Here is a 17,870-nt window from a genome sequence, read left to right as displayed (position 1 = left end):
GTGGCGGTGAAGTTCAACTGCAGCGGCACCAACCCCTGCAGCGGGATCAAGCTCAGAAACATCAGGCTGAGGTACCGGCACCAGCGGCCGGCGCAGGCCAAGTGCCAAAACGCCGGCGGGTTCGCGTCCGGAGAGGTCACACCGCCGAGCTGCTTCTGACGATCGGAGTTCTCACTGGTTCGTGTACTACTAGTATACACCTTCCACGGTTGCGTAAGATAAAAAACATGGTCGTGTGATCATTGCTTGGTGGATCACAAAGCGACCCTTACATGTAGCCCAGGCTAGTAGTTTTAGCGGATTTACTGATTCTCAATTGACTGAGACATAGTTAAACCAGAATGAACATCATAAATTTTGCATGGTTGTTCTTGTTGATTTTTTTGAGATTTTTTATTTGTTTTTGGAGATGGCGAATCTTGGTGTAAAATCCCATGGTTCTAATTTGTGAGCGTATATGTTTACGGGAGCCCGGAATTCAAAATAACTTACCCTGCAGGCGTGGCGTGTTGTGCCGTTTGGCGTAAAGCGTGTTGACAAATTTAAATCAAGTGGCCTCACTTCTCTCTCCACTCTAGAACTCTCTCAAGAACAGAAAAGGTTTAACTCTCTATTCCCGATACTGAGAGGGGGCCTATATAATCTTTGCCGACAGACTCCTCAACTTGCTAACTATGTCAAACAACAATTATTTTTAGCCTATAACATGCATATGTGTTGTTTTGTAGTATATCTTAGAGAAAAGTATACTTTTTGTCCCTAAACTTTTGAGGAAGTCTAGATTTAGTCATTCAACTTCGAAACCGGACAACCAGCACCCCCAATTCTTAAAACCGGACAAATTTCGTCCCTCTACCAACCAAAGCTGTCTTTCTGCTGACTCGGCGCGGTTTTGACTGGTTCTAATACATGTGGCAATCTATTTCTCCCCTTTGATTTAGGGTCGCGCTAACTGCCATACGTGTGGCTGGAAGGGAGACGCACTACATGTCTCTAATGTAAACAGATTGTCACGTCATCGCATGCATGCATGCATGAATCTTTTTGGATTTTCAGTTTTTAAAATGTTTTATCTCTTAAACGAAAAATCCGATTGAAAATCCGTTTTCGCCATTAAATCCCTCGGGATGAGATCTTCGAAACTAGATCCCATGTTGATATGTTTTGATGAAATTTTTTTTTAGATTAAAAGTTGCCATGTCTATTGCATATGAATTGCCATGATGTTTACACTGAAGTTGCCATGATATGTTTCAGCTATTTTCTTCTACATTTAAAAGTAAATTTTGACATTTATAAAATGGGGAATTAAGAAACTAGACTTGCCATGAACCATAAACTAAAATTACCATGATACATGCACGCAAAATTGCCATGGTTCATACAAAAAATAATTTTCATGGTCAAAGTACTGGAGTTGCCATCATCAAAATACTAAAATTGCCATGATCTACGAACTAAAATTGCCACATGGCAACTTTAGTTTAAGTCCTATGGCAACTGCAGTGTAAACATCGTGGCAACTACTGGCAAAAAAAATTTCATCGAAACATATCAACATGGGGTCTAGTTTTGAAGATCTCGTCGAGACGGATTTAATGGTGAAAACGGATTTTTAGTTCGCTTTTTTGTTTAGGAGATACAACATTTTTAAGCCGAAAACCAAAAAAAAAATCTGCTGATGTCATCTATTCATACGTGGCAAAATGAGTGGTGATGGAGGCGTGTGGGCGATGTACAAACACCCACACGTGTGGGCGTTAACATTTTCGTTGATTTATCTGTAGTGTGGGTATTCTATCAAGCACTTGGTGTCCAAGGTCTGGAGCTGCTGACGATGGTGAGCTCTTGGAGGAAGAGGAGCACGAGCGAGTCGATACCGCCGTCCATGGCCACGTTGACCAGTGACTCCATCACCACCGCACCAAGATTCATCGTCGGAGGACTTCATGGGGAAGACCGTGGAGCGGGTGCATTCGAGGAGCGAGGTTGTCCGGCTACAGGGATCGAGCAGCGGCGGCAGTCAAACTCGTCCTCACGGCCCTCGTACTGGAGCGAGAGGACGAGGCGACGCAGCAGTGCAGGTCGCCGACGTCGAAGCTGCGTTGAAACCCGCACCATGCTCATCGCAAAGCACGGAGGCCGAGCTTGACGGCACGCGTGCTCACTCCACAAGTTCATCTGACTATGCGCGCTCGTGGAGCGGGGGACGGTGCCTCACTAGTGTAGGCTCTGGGCGACGTAAGGCATCAACAGCACCGTCGTTGGCAGCGACAAAAGCACACGGTGAGCACGAGGACGGCGAGGAGGACCTATGCGCGGAGGCCGGGCAGGGGGGTGCGCGGCGATAGGTAGTTGGTGGTGGCCTTTGTATCCGGTGGCCTAGCGCACGACCCGAACATGTACACACATGCATGCAGATATGCATCATGCCCACGACATGCACATTTTTCGATAAAGTGCGATTTCATTAATTCAAAATGTAGCATCAAGTGGATACAAAGCATTATGAGTAACATCCGGCCTCTGCATAACTAGGATGCACACAGCCAAATCCGAAAGTCCAACCAAAAAAACATCAAATAAAAATCGACAAAACGGCAATAGTAGAGTCCTATAGACCGACACTATGCCTATGTCAAAGGAGGTGGTGGGTCGATTCGAAGGTTATGCTGCCACGACATGCACATTTACAAGGAAAAATAAACATGCCACTAAACTAGCTAAGACACGAATGATCATGCTAACACGTCAGACAAGCACAGCTCGAACACTTCCTCCAGCTGCACATCATCCGTGTCTTTCAGCGCAGGCGCACCTGAACCCGGACAGGAGCACTGCAAGCTTCGGCATCCCCGACGCAGAGTGCCGACGTGCAGAGCCACCACGGCCAAGGGGTTGACACGGCTAAACACTGCACTATCGCCAGGTTGCCGCAGCGAGCACTCTGTCAATGAGGACAGCAGCAACGGAGACGACGTCGAGCTGTGCTGCTCCCCCGACAAGCCCGGCGACCCGTCCACTTCGCAGGACTTGAACGCAAAGGGCAAGCCGTGCACCAAGCCGAGCGAGAGCGGCGAGTCCGACGCAGCACCAGCACGCCCCGACGCACGCCGTGCGAGTTTCTGCTTGTGGTGATGATGGACATGGTGCGACGGAGGCAGGTCGTTGGTAGCGGGGCGGCAGGCATTGCACGCCAAATGTTTGTCAAATGTCCATACCATACATAGTAGATGGAAGGAAAGAATTACCTTGCCACGTGGGCACCACAACTTGGTCAAAACCGGAGTGAGTCAGCGTCAAAATACAGTCGGTTGGGTTGAGGGACGAAACTTATCCGGTTTCAAGAATTGAGGGTGCAAATTTTGTTTGCGCAAAAAAATGAAAATTTTTTTTGCGAGAGTCATGATTTTGTTTTCGCGAGAGGCACGGTCGTGCCTCTTTCGGAAACAAAAAACACGTTTTCTATTTTTTTCTTCCGCGAGAGGCACGGTTTTGCTTCCGCGAGAGGCACGGTTGTGCTTTCGCGAGAGGCACGGGCGTGCCTCTTTCGAAAAAAAAACGTGTTTTCTGTTTTTTTCGTGAGAGGCACGGTTTTGCTTCCGCGAGAGGCACGGGCGTGCCTCTTTCGGAAAGGGAAAAAAAGGCGTTTTCTGTTTTTTTTTCCGCGACAGGCACGGTTTTGCTTCCGCCAGAGGCACGGTTGTGCTTTCGCGAGAGGCACGGGCGTGCCTCTTTCGGAAAAGGAAAAAAATGCATTTTCTGTTTTTTTCTTTCGCGAGAGGCACGGTTTTGCTTCCGCGAGAGGCACAGTTGTGATTTCGTCAGAGGCACGGGCGTGCCTCTTTCGGAAAGGGAAAAAAACCCGTGTTCCCAGTTCGGTTTTTTCGTCGGTTTTTACCATCCGGTTTTTTCATGAAAAAAAAGTTCGTCAAAACCTATCAACATGGGATCTAGGTTTTAAGATCTCGACGCGAGGAATTCAATGCCGAAAGCGGTTCGAGATTTGGATGCACGGTTTAAGAGATAAAACGTTTTGAATAAACGGATCTATGAAAAAAGGGAAAACTCCCAGGTTGCGACAAGTGGCGCACATGCAGCGCGCCACTTGTCGCAACCTGGGGAAGTTGGAGTGATCTCCGCAAGGAGTACTCCTTAATTAGTGATTTTGGCAAGAAGCGCACCGATTCATTCTTAAAAGGTTCTCTAAAAATGTAACTATTTCTCAAAAAAGTAACCAGGCTAAAAAATATTACTCCTAAAAGGATTACAAGAGTCTTAGCCATGGCAGACTCAACATAACCCATCCTGCAAAAAAAAATAAAAGGATTCAACACAAACCACACAAATCTACTACAGTTCATTTCATCAGCTTGACATGCAAAAAATTAAACACAGATATAGACCCTGCAGGTACCTTCCTGAAGCCCCCGTAGCCCCAGGTAAACAGAGGAAACACTAGTAGAAAAAGGGCCTTTAGTCCCGGTTCATAAGGCCCTTTAGTCCCGGTTCTGGAACCGGGACTAAAGGGTCATTACTAAAGCCTCCCCCTTTAGTCCCGGTTCTTACACGAACCGGGACTAAAGGCCCTCCACGTGGCCGCTGCCTGGAGGTCCACCTTTAGTCCCGGTTGGTAACACCAACCGGTACTAAAGAAATTTTATGATTTTTTTGAATTTTTTTTAATGTTTTTTTGATTTTCAAATTTCTGAATTATTTTAACCTCTAATCTCTAATCACCCCTCATCATTACTCAATTTAATCTCTAATATCTAATCACCCCTCATCATTCCGAATCATCTAACTTGCCGGACGGTCATCCCATCCTCTCACTACTCCAGCCTGAGCACGCTTAACTTTCAGGTTCTATTCTCCCTCGTTTCCAAGTCTGCACTTGTTGTTTTCCTGACAATAGTAAGATGTCAATCCTATTAACCCTCGGGAACTTAGCTTGAGCATTAAGTCACACATTTCACTGTTTGAGTTCGAAACTATTGTTCTAAAAAACAATAATTATTTAGTAACACTAATATTTCTTGAATAATTAGTTTGACCATAGTTTGACCATAGTTTGACCATAGTTTGACCACAGTTTGAAAAGATTTGACCAAAATTCAAAAAAACTGAAATAATTATTTAGTAACACTAATATTTCTTGAATAATTAGTTTGACCATTGTTTGACAACAGTTTGACCAGATTTGACCAAAATTCAAAAAAACTGAAATAATTATTTAGTAACACTAATATTCTTGAATAATTATTTAGTAACACTAATACTTCTTGAATAAGTAGTTTGACCATAGGTTGACCAGATTTAACAAAAAATCAAAAAAAATTGAAATTTGAGCATAACTTTTTTTCCTTTTAGAATTTGATAATTATTAAAATTTGCAAACAGGCCGTAGGTAGTCAAAATCAAATGCGGATTTTCGTGCTGAACATTTTGATATATTATACATTTTTCCTGACATCGTATGCAAAAGTTATAGCCGTTTTACATTTTCCCTAAATTTTTAAAACATGTCCAAATTTAAGTTTTTAAATTTTCCTAACTAGTACATGTAGTAACATAACTACATCTGGAAGGATTTTAATTTTTGAAGTTTTTATCATTTTCTTTTTCTTTTTACAAAACTATAAAGGCGATGGGGGGTAGAGTTTGAAAAATGGGACCTTTAGTACCGGTTCGTGCCATGAACGACACTAATGCCTCAAACCCCATTAGTACCGGTTTGTGGCTCGAACCGGGACTAAAGGTCTAACTTTTAGTACCGGTTGGTGCCACGAACCGGTACTAATGGGCATCGCACCCTTTAGTCCCGGTTCGTGGCACCAACCGGGACTAAAGGTCCCATTTGAACCGGGACTAATGCCTGTACGGTGCACTAGCCGCTCGAACCGGGACTAATGCTCACATTAGTCCTGGTTCGTAATGCAACCGGGATTAATGCTCTTTTCTGGCCGAATCAAAGCCATGTTTTCTACTAGTGAAAAAGCCGCGAGACGGTCCGTGTCGAATTCAAGGAGGGCGACCGCCCGCTCCGTCCAGGGAGGCGTCGGCCTTGAGGAGGGAGGGACTGAAGAAGGATGGAGGGAGCGGTGGCGGCGAGCAGAGATCTCGGTGTCGGAACTGGAATCCAACTCTGCTTCTCTACTCCATATATTGTTGTGCTCGACGGTGGAGTTCCTGCTGCCGGCCACTTCGCCAGCCAGGCGACACTGCTTCTCCGCGCATTCAGGAGCGACTCGGTCGCCGCATTGAGGCTACTACACTCCTCCATCACCACCAAAAATCACCATCGTCAAGCTCGCAATAACACCATATCAGATCAGAAACCATAGCCCAGAGGGAACGAAACTCCTGCATACCCAAAAATCAACATCGTCACACGCCTGCATCACCACAAAAAATGCTAGTGTTGCTCTTTTTACCAAAAATAAAAATGTTCATAAGATGGGATTCAAAATTTGGTTATGGTTTTGAAGTTTAGACACAGTGGAGAAAATGTTTGCTTTCGAACTTGGTGGCATTCCTACACGACCAATGTGCCTCACTATAGAAACGGTGAGTGTAGAATTTTGTTATTGACATTAACAGTTAAAAGAAAAGGATCAAATCTAGATACAAAATCCCATAAGTTTCAAACAAAGAATTGAGCAAACCAGCATAAACCAAGCAGATCTGCTTGCAAAAGTTCCGCTCCTTGTCATGCACCAAATACTAACATGATCCCCGCTTGAGTATAAATTCAGTCCTAGTACTGTCACCCTGTTAAACATTTTCAAAATCCTCAAAAACTTAACAGAAAAAAATTAAGGGCTTTTAAGATCTTGAGGCAAAAAAATTCATCAAATTTCAGTTTTTTTATTTTTTGTTAAATCTGGTCAAACTATGTTCAAACTAATTATTCAATAATATTAGTGTTAGTAAATAATTATTTTAGTTTTTTTGAATTTTGGTCAAATCTGGTCAAACTGTGGTCAATCAATGGTCAAACTAATTATTCAAGAAATATTAGTGTTACTAAATATTAGTGTTATTTTTTAGAACAATAGTTTCAAACTCAAACAGTGAAATGTGTGACTTCATGCTCAAGCTAAATTCCTGAGGTTAATAGGATTGACATCTTACTATTGTCAGGAAAACAACAAGTGCAGACTTGGAAACGAGGGAGAATAGAACCCGGAAATTAAGCGTGCTCAGGCTGAAGTAGTGAGAGGGTGGGTGACCGTCCGGGAAGTTAGATGATTAGAGATTAAATTGAGCAGTGATGAGGGGTGATTAGATATTGGAGGTTAAAATAATTCAAAAATTTGAAAATTAGGGGGAAAAATCAAAAAAAAATTCAAAAAAATTCAAAAAATCGAAAATTAGTAGTAGCGTGGGTTTTTACCAACGCTACTACTAACGGACGTAGTAGTAGCGCCGGCCCCCGCGCTACTAATAGGCCCAAAACCCGCGCTGCTGGTAGGCTTTTCCCTAGTAGTGTCGCGGCCCTCGTACTGGAGCCAGAGGACGAGGCGACGCAGCGGTGCAGGTCGCCGACGTCGAAGCTGCGTTGAAACCCGCACCATGCTCGTCGCAAAGCACGGAGGCCGAGCATGACGACACGCGTGCTTACTCCACAAGTTCATCTGACTACGCGCACTCGTGGAGCGGGGGATGGTGCCTCACTGGTGTAGGCTCTGGGCGATGTAGGGCATCAACAGCACCGTCGTTGGCAGCGACAAAAGCACACGGTGAGCACGAGGACGGCGAGGAGGACCTATGCGCGGAGGCCGGGCAGGGGGGTGCGCGGCGATAGGTAGTTGGTGGTGGTCTTTGTATCCGGTGGCCTAGCGCACGACCCGAACATGTACACACATGCATGCAGATATGCATCATGCCCACGACATGCACATTTTTTGATAAAGTGCGATTTTATTAATTCAAAATGTAGCATCAAGTGGATACAAAGCATTATGAGTAACACCCGGCCTCTGCATAACTAGGATGCACACAGCCAAATCCGAAAGTCCAACAAAAAAAACATCAAATAAAAACCGACAAAACACGTCAGACAAGCACAGCTCGGACACTTCCTCCAGCTGCACATCATCCGTGTCTTTCAACGCAGGCGCACCTGAACCCGGACACGAGCGCTGCAAGCTTCGGCATCCCCGACGCAGAGTGCCGACGTGCAGAGCCACCACGGCCAAGGGGTTGACACGGCTAAACACTGCACTATCGCCAGGTTGCCGCAGCGAGCACTCTGTCAATGAGGACAGCAGCAACGGAGACGACGTCGAGCTGCGCTGCTCCCCCGACGAGCCCGGCGACCCGTCCACTTCGCAGGACTTGAATGCAAAGGGCAAGCCGTGCACCAAGCCGAGCGAGAGCGGCGAGTCCGACGCAGCACCAGCACGCCCCGACGCACGCCGTGCGAGTTTCTGCTTGTGGTGATGATGGACATGGTGCGACAGAGGCAGGTCGTTGGTAGCGGGGTGGCAGGCATTGCACGCCAAATGTTTGTCAAATGTCCATACCATACATAGTAGATGGAAGGAAAGAATTACCTTGCCACGTGGGCACCACAACTTGGTAAAAACCGGAGTGAGTCAGCGTCAAAATACAGTCGGTTGGGTTGAGGGACGAAACTTATCCGGTTTCAAGAATTGAGGGTGCAAATTGTCCGGTTTTGAAGTTGAGGGACCAAATCTAGACTTCGTTAAGAGTTGAGGGACGAAAAATATACTTTTCTCTATATCTTATAACGATCAAAATGGCTTCTAACCGGCGAAATATGAGTTCACGTTAGCACACACCTTGATTGAGATTAAAGTTATTGAATTAGTAGATATGTTGAAATAAATAAATGCAACCCGAGCGAGTGCCATGGAAAAATGAATTAGACTTAGTTTAGCAGTTTTTTAAAACCGTAGTACTCTAAGATTAGGGTTAGTTTGGGTGAATTGTAGGTATATTTAAAGGGGTTGCTACACGTCAGCCGATGAATAACTATAAAACATCCGCCGCCTGGGTGTCCGTTGGATTGATGCCGGGAGCCGTCCGATCTACTCATCCATGTGTGTCACCTCTCATGCAACAACAGTGGTGTTGCAGGAACATTTCTAATATACGTCGTGTTGTATAAACTTTTGCAACAGAGGTGATGTTGCAGATATGTTTTTGCAACAAAGGTCTTGCTACAGAAATATTTTGCAACAAGATTTTTTTTGCAACGGAGAACTTGTTGCAGAATTTTTCCCAACATAGTTCTTGCTGCAGAAACATTTTTGCAACAAAGGTGATGTTGCAGAATTATTTTTTCCCAGGCAGAGGCAGCGAACTGGTAATCGGCGGCAGCACACATGCCGAGGAAACAGGACGAACGACGAGGTACCAAGAAGGGCTGGGGACAAGCAGATTCAGGCGGGGGCGGCCATGCACAGCTCGACAGCAGCCGTAGAGTCAGGCGACGGGCGAGCCCGATCACTTCCATGGAGCTTCGGGCCGGCATTACTGACGTCGCAAGTGATGGGGAACGTTGCAGAAAATTAAAATTTTTTCTACGGTTTCACCAAGATCCATCTATGAGTTCATCTAAGTAACGAGTCATGGGAGAGAGATTGCATCTACATACCACTTTGTAGATCGCGCGGAAGCGTTCAAAAAAACGGGGTTGAAGTAGTCGTTCTCGTCGTGATCCTATCACCGGAGATCCTAGCGCCGAACGGACGGCAACTCCGCGTTCAACACACGTACGGTCAGCGTGACGTCTCCTCCGTCTTGATCCAGCAAGGGGGAAGGAGAGGTTGATGATGAAAGCTCCAGCAGCAGCACAACGGCGTGGTGATGGTGGAACAGCAGCACTCCGGCAGGGCTTCGCCAAGCACGTGACGGAGGAGGAAGAGGTGTAGCAGGGGGAGGGAGGCGCCAGAACTTCAGGGTGCGGCTGCCCCCCTCCCCCCTCCCTTTATATAGGCCCCCAAGGGGGGCGCCGGCCCTGGGAGATCCAATCTCCCAAGGGCGGCGGCCAAGGGGGTGGAGTACCCCCCAAGCCAAGTGGGGCGCCTCCCCCCCCAACCCTAGGGTTTCAACCCTAGGCGCAGGGGGTGGGCCAGGGGGGCGCACCAGCCCACTATGGGCTGGTTCACTTCGGCCCTTGGGGCCCTCTGGGATGGGTGGCCCCACCCGGTGGACCCTCGGGACCCTTCCGGTGGCCCCGGTACAATACCGGGTGACCCCGAAACTTTCCTGATGGCCGAAACACCACTTCCTGTATAGTTTTCTTTACCTTCGGACCATTCCGGAACTCCTCGTGACGTCCGGGATCTCATCCGGGACTCCGAACAACATTCGGTATACTGCATACTCATATTCATACAACCCTAGCGTCACCGAACCTTAAGTGTGTAGACCCTACGGGTTCGGGAGACACGTAGACATGACCGAGACGGCTCTCGGGCAATAACCAATAGCGGGATCTGGATACCCATGTTGGTTCCCACATGCTCCTCGATGATCTCATCGGATGAACCACGATGTCGAGGGTTCATGCAACCCCGTATACTATTCCCTTTGTCAATCGATACGTTACATGCCCGAGACTCGATCATCGGTATCCCAATACCTTGTTCAGTCTCATTACCGGCAAGTCACTTTACTCCTACCGTAATGCATGATCCCATGACCAAACACTTGGTCACTTTGAGCTCATTATGATGATGCATTACCGAGTGGGCCCAAAGATACCTCTCCGTCATACGGAGTGACAAATCCCAGTCTCGATCCGTGTCAACCCAACAGACACTTTTGGAGATACCTGTAGTGCACCTTTATAGTCACCCAGTTACGTTGTGACGTTTGGTACACCCAAAGCACTCCTACGGTATCCGGGAGTTACACGATCTCATGGTCTAAGGAAGAGATACTTGACATTGAAAAAGCTCTAGCAAAACGAACTACACGATCTTGTGCTATGCTTAGGATTGGGTCTTGTCCATCACGTCATTCTCCTAATGACGTGATCTCGTTGTCAATGACATCTAATGTCCATAGTCAGGAAACCATGACTATCGGTTGACCAACGAGCTAGTCAACTAGAGGCTTACTAGGGACGTATTGTGGTCTATGTATTCACACGTGTATTACGATTTCCGGATAATACAATTATAGCATGAATAAAAGACAATTATCACGAACAAGGAAATATAATAATAATCCTTTTATTATTGCCTCTAGGGCATATTTCCAACAGTCTCCCACTTGCACTAGAGTCAATAATCTAGTTACATTATGATGAATCGAACACCCATAGAGTTCTGGTGCTGATCATATTTTGCTCGCGGAAGAGGTTTAGTCAACGGATCTGCGACATTCAGATCCGTATGCACTTTACAAATTTCTATGTCTCCGTCTTGAACATTTTCACGGATGGAGTTGAAGCGACGCTTGATGTGCCTGGTCTTCTTGTGAAACCTGGGCTCCTTGGCAAGGGCAATAGCTCCAGTGTTGTCACAGAAGAGTTTGATCGGCCCCGACGCATTGGGTATGACTCCTAGGTCGGTGATGAACTCCTTCACCCATATTGCTTCATGCGCTGCCTCCGAGGCTGCCATGTACTCCGCTTCACATGTAGATCCCGCCACGACGCTCTGCTTGCAGCTGCACCAGCTTACTGCTCCACCATTCAACATATACACGTATCCGGTTTGTGACTTAGAGTCATCCAGATCTGTGTCGAAGCTAGCGTCGACGTAACCCTTTATGACGAGCTCATCGTCACCTCCATAAACGAGAAACATGTCCTTTGTCCTTTTCAGGTACTTCAGGATATTCTTGACCGCTGTCCAGTGTTCCTTGCCGGGATTACTTTGGTACCTTCCTACCAAACTCACGGCAAGGTTTACATCAGGTCTGGTACACAGCATGGCATACATAACAGATCCTATGGCTGAAGCATAGGGGATGACACTCATCTCTTCTTTATCTTTTGCCGTGGTCGGGCATTGAGCCGAGCTCAATCTCACACCTTGCAATATAGGCAAGAACCCCTTCTTGGACTAATCCATTTTGAACTTCTTCAAAATCTTATCAAGGTATGTGCTTTGTGAAAGACCTATGAGGCGTCTCGATCTATCTCTATAGATCTTGATGCCTAATATATAAGCAGCTTCTCCAAGGTCCTTCATTGAAAAACACTTATTGAAGTAGGCCTTAATGCTGTCCAAAAGTTCTATATCATTTCCCATCAAAAGTATGTCATCTACATATAATATGAGAAATGCTACAGAGCTCCCACTCACTTTCTTGTAAACGCAGGCTTCTCCATAAGTCTGCATAAACCCAAATGCTTTGATCATCTCATCAAAGCAAATGTTCCAACTCCGAGATGCTTGCACCAGCCCATAAATGGATCGCTGGAGCTTGCATACTTTGTTAGCATTCTTAGGATCGACAAAACCCTTCGGATGCATCATATACAGTTCTTCCTTAAGATGCCCGTTAAGGAATGCCGTTTTGACATCCATCTGCCATATCTCATAATCATAGTATGCGGCAATTGCTAACATGATTCGGACGGACTTAAGCTTTGCTACGGGAGAGAAAGTCTCATCGTAGTCAATCCCTTGAACTTGCCGATAACCCTTAGTGACAAGTCGAGCTTTATAGATGGTGTCATTTCCATCCGCGTCCGTCTTCTTCTTAAAGATCCATTTGTTTTCTATCGCTCGCCGATCATCGGGCAAGTCAGTCAAAGTCCATACTTTGTTTTCATACATGGATTCTATCTCGGATTTCATGGCTTCTAGCCATTTGTTGGAATCTGGGCCCGCCATTGCTTCTTCATAGTTCGAAGGTTCACCGTTGTCCAATAACATGATTTCCAGGACAGGGTTGCCGTACCACTCTGGTGCGAAACGTGTCCTTGTGGACCTACGAAGTTCAGTAGCAACTTGATCCGAAGTACCTTGATCATCATCATTATTTTCCTCTTCAGTTGGTGTAGGCATCACAGGAACATTTTCCTGGGCTGCACTACTATCCCGTTCAAGAGGTAGTACTTCGTCGAGTTCTACTTTCCTCCCACTTACTTCTTTCGAGAGAAACTCTTTTTCCAGAAAGGATCCGTTCTTGGCAACAAAGATCTTGCCTTCGGATCTTAAGTAGAAGGTATACCCAATGGTTTCTTTAGGGTATCCTATGAAGACGCATTTTTCCGACTTGGGTTCGAGCTTTTCAGGTTGAAGTTTCTTGACATAAGCATCGCATCCCCAGACTTTTAGAAACGACAACTTAGGTTTCTTCCCAAACCATAATTCATACGGTGTCGTCTCAACGGATTTAGACGGTTCCCAATTTAAAGTGAATGTAGCTGTCTCTAGAGTATCCCCAAAATGATAGCGGTAAATCGGTAAGAGACATCGTAGATCGCACCATATCCAATAGAGTGCGATTACGACGTTTGGACACACCGTTATGCTGAGGTGTTCCAGGCGGCGTGAGTTTTGAAACGATTCTACAATATCTTAAGTGTGTACCAAATTCGTGACTTCAATATTCTCCTCCACGATCCGATCGTAAGAATTTTATCTTTCGGTCATGTTGATTCTCTACTTCATTCTGAAATTCCTTGAACTTTTCGAAGGTCTCAGACATGTGTTTCATCAAGTAGACATACCCATATCTACTTAAGTCATCAGTGAGAGTGAGAACATAAGGATATCCTCCGCGAGCCTCAACGCTCATTGGACCGCACACATCGTTATGTATGATTTCGAACAAGTTGGTTGCTCGCTCCATTGTTCCGGAGAACGGGGTCTTGGTCATTTTGCCCATGAGGCATGGTTCGCATGTGTCAAATGATTCATAATCGAGGGACTCTAAAAGTCCATCAGCATGGAGCTTCTTCATGCGCTTGACACCAATGTGACCAAGGCGGCAGTGCCACAAGTATGTGGGACTATCGTTATCAACTTTACATCTTTTGGTATTCACGCTATGAATATGTGTAACATTACGTTCGAGATTCATTAAGAATAAACCATTGACCATCGGGGCATGACCATAAAACATAACTCTCATATAAATAGAACAACCATTATTCTCGGATTTAAATGAGTAGCCATCTCCTATTAAAAGAGATCCAGATACAATGTTCATGCTCAAACTTGGCACTAAATAACAATTATTGAGGTTTAAAACTAATCCCGTAGGTAAATGTAGAGGTAGCGTGCCGACGGTGATCACATCGACCTTGGAACCATTCCCGACGCGCATTGTCACCTCATCCTTCGCCAGTCTCCGCTTATTCCGCAGCTCCTGCTGTGAGTTACAAATGTGAGCAACGGCATCGGTATCAAATACCCAGGAGTTACTACGAGTACTGGTAAGGTACACATCAATTACATGTATATCAAATATACCTTTCGTGTTGCCGGCCTTCTTGTCTGCTAAGTATTTGGGGCAGTTCCGCTTCCAGTGACCCTTCCCCTTGCAATAAAAGCACTCAGTTTCAGGCTTGGGTCCATTCTTTGACTTCTTCCCGGCAACTGGCTTACCGGGCGCGGCAACATCTTTGCCGTCCTTCTTGAAGTTCTTCTTACCCTTGCCCTTCTTGAACTTAGTGGTCTTATTGACCATCAACACTTGATGTTCTTTCTTGATTTCAAACTCTGTTGACTTCAGCATTGAAAATACTTCAGGAATGGTCTTCACCATCCCCTGCATATTGTAGTTCATCAGAAAGCTCTTGTAGCTTGGTGGGAGCGACTGAAGGATTCTGTAAATGACCGCCTCATCCGGGAGGTTAATGTCCAGCTGGGACAGGCCGTTGTGTAACCCAGACATTTTGAGTATATGCTCACTGACAGAACTATTTTCCTCCATCTTACAACTATAGAACTTGTCGGAGACTTGATATCTCTCGACCCGGGCATGAGCTTGGAAAACTAGTTTCAGCTCCTCGAACATCTCATATGCTCCGTGTTGCTCAAAACGCTTTTGGAGCCCCGGTTCTAAGCTGAAAAGCATGCCGCACTGAACGAGGGAGTAATCATCAGCGCGAGACTGCCAAGCATTCATAATGTCTTGGTTCTCTGGGATGGGTGCATCACCTAGCGGTCCTTCTAGGACATATTGTTTCCTGGCTGCTATGAGGATGATCCTCAGGTTCCGGACCTAGTCCGAATAGTTGCTGCCATCATCTTTCAGCTTGGTTTTCTCTAGGAACGCGTTGAAGTTCATGTTGACATGAGCGTTGGCCATTTGATCTACAAGACATATTTTGCAAAAGTTTTAGACTAAGTTCATGATAATTAAGTTCATCTAATCAAATTATTTAATGAACTCCCAGTCAGATTAGACATCCCTCTAGTCATCTAAGTGTTACATGATCCGAGTCGACTAGGCCGTGTCCGATCATCACGTGAGACGGACTAGTCATCATCGGTGAACATCTCCATGTTGATCGTATCTTCTATACGACTCATGTTCGACCTTTCGGTCTCTTGTGTTCCGGGGCCATGTCTGTACATGCTAGGCTCGTCAAGTTAACCCTAAGTGTTCTGCATGTGTAAATCTATCTTACACCCGTTGTATGTGAACGTAAGGATCTATCACACCCGATCATCACGTGGTGCTTCGAAACGACGAACTTTAGCAACGGTACACAGTTAGGGGGAACACTTTCTTGAAATTATTATAAGGGATCATCTTATTTACTACCGCCGTTCTAAGTAAACAAGATGCATAAAACATAATAAACATCACATACAATTATATAGTAGTGACATGATATGGCCAATATCATATAGCTCCTTCGATCTCCATCTTCGGGGCTCCATGATCATCTTCGTCACCGGCATGACACCATGATCTCCATCATCATGATCTCCATCGTTGTGCCTTCATGAAGTTGGTACGCCAACGACTACTTCTACTTCTATGGCTAACGCGTTTAGCAATAAAGTAAAGTAATTTACATGGTGTTCTTCAATGACTCGCAGGTCATACAAAAATAAAGACAACTCCTATGGCTCCTGCCGGTTGTCATACTCATCGACATGCAAGTCGTGATTCCTATTACAAGAAGATGATCTCATACATCACAATATGTCATTCATCATTCATCACAACTTCTGGCCATATCACATCACATGACAATTGCTGCAAAAACAAGTTAGACGTCCTCTAATTGTTGTTGCATCTTTTACGTGGCTGCAATCGGGTTCTAGCAAGAATGTTTTCTTACCTACGAATAACCACAACGTGATTTTGTCAACTTCTATTTACCCTTCATAAGGACCCTTTTCATCGAATCCGCTCCAACTAAAGTGGGAGAGACAGACACCCGCCAGTCACCTTATGCAACTAGTGCATGTCAGTCGGTGGAAACGGTCTCACGTAAGCGTACGTGTAAGGTTGGTCCGGGCCGCTTCATCCCACAATACCGCTGAAGCAAGATAAGACTAGTAGCGGCAAGCAAGTTGACAAGATCTACGCCCACAACAAAATTGTGTTCTACTCGTGCAATAGAGAACTACGCATAGGCCTAGCTCATGATGCCACTGATGGGGAACGTTGCAGAAAATTAAAATTTTTTCTACGGTTTCACCAAGATCCATCTATGAGTTCATCTAAGCAACGAGTCATGGGAGAGAGATTGCATCTACATACCACTTTGTAGATCGCGCGGAAGCGTTCAAAAGAACGGGGTTGAAGTAGTCGTTCTCGTCGTGATCCTATCACCGGAGATCCTAGCGCCGAACGGACGGCACCTCCGCGTTGAACACACGTACGGTCAGCGTGACGTCTCTTCAGTCTTGATCCAGCAAGGGGGAAGGAGAGGTTGATGATGAAAGCTCCAGCAGCAGCACAACGGCGTGGTGATGGTGGAACAGCAGCACTCCGGCAGGGCTTCGCCAAGCACGTGAGGAGGAAGAGGTGTAGCAGGGGGAGGGAGGCGCCAGAACTTTAGGGTGCGTCTGCCCCCTCCCCCTCCCTTTATATAGGCCCCCAAGGGGGGGCGCCGGCCCTGGGAGATCCAATCTCCCAAGGGGCGGTGGCCAAGGGGGTGGAGTACCCCCCAAGCCAAGTGGGGCGCCCCCCCCCCACCCTTGGGTTTCAACCCTAGGCGCAGGGGGTGGGCCAAGGGGGGTGCACCAGCCCACTATGGGCTGGTTCCCCTCCCCACTTCGGCCCTTGGGGCCCTCCGGGATGGGTGGCCCCACCCGGTGGACCCCCGGGACCCTTCTGGTGTTCCCGGTACAATACCGGGTGACCCCGAAACTTTCCCGATGGCCGAAACACCACTTCCTATATAGTTTTCTTTACCTCCGGACCATTCCGGAACTCCTCGTGACATCCGGGATCTCATCCAGGACTCCGAACAACATTCGGTATACTGCATACTCATATTCATACAACCCTAGCGTCACCGAACCTTAAGTGTGCAGACCCTACGGGTTCGGGAGACACGTAGACATGACCGAGACGGCTCTCGGGCAATAACCAACAGCGGGATCTGGATACCCATGTTGGTTTCCACATGCTCCTCGATGATCTCATCGGATGAACCACGATGTCGAGGGTTCATGCAACCCTGTATACTATTCCCTTTGTCAATCGGTACGTTACATGCCCGAGACTCGATCGTCGGTATCCCAATACCTCGTTCAGTCTCGTTACCGGCAAGTCACTTTACTCGTACCGTAATGCATGATCCCGTGACCAAACACTTGGTCACTTTGAGCTCATTATGATGATGCATTACCGAGTGGGCCCAGAGATACCTCTCCGTCATACGGAGTGACAAATCGCAGTCTCGATTCGTGTCAACCCAACAGACACTTTCGGAGATACCTGTAGTGCACCTTTATAGTCAC

Source organism: Triticum dicoccoides, chromosome 3B (assembly GCF_002162155.2).
Source record: "Triticum dicoccoides isolate Atlit2015 ecotype Zavitan chromosome 3B, WEW_v2.0, whole genome shotgun sequence".
Taxonomy (NCBI): domain Eukaryota; kingdom Viridiplantae; phylum Streptophyta; class Magnoliopsida; order Poales; family Poaceae; genus Triticum; species Triticum dicoccoides.
Note: the sequence above shows the minus strand (reverse complement) of the source record.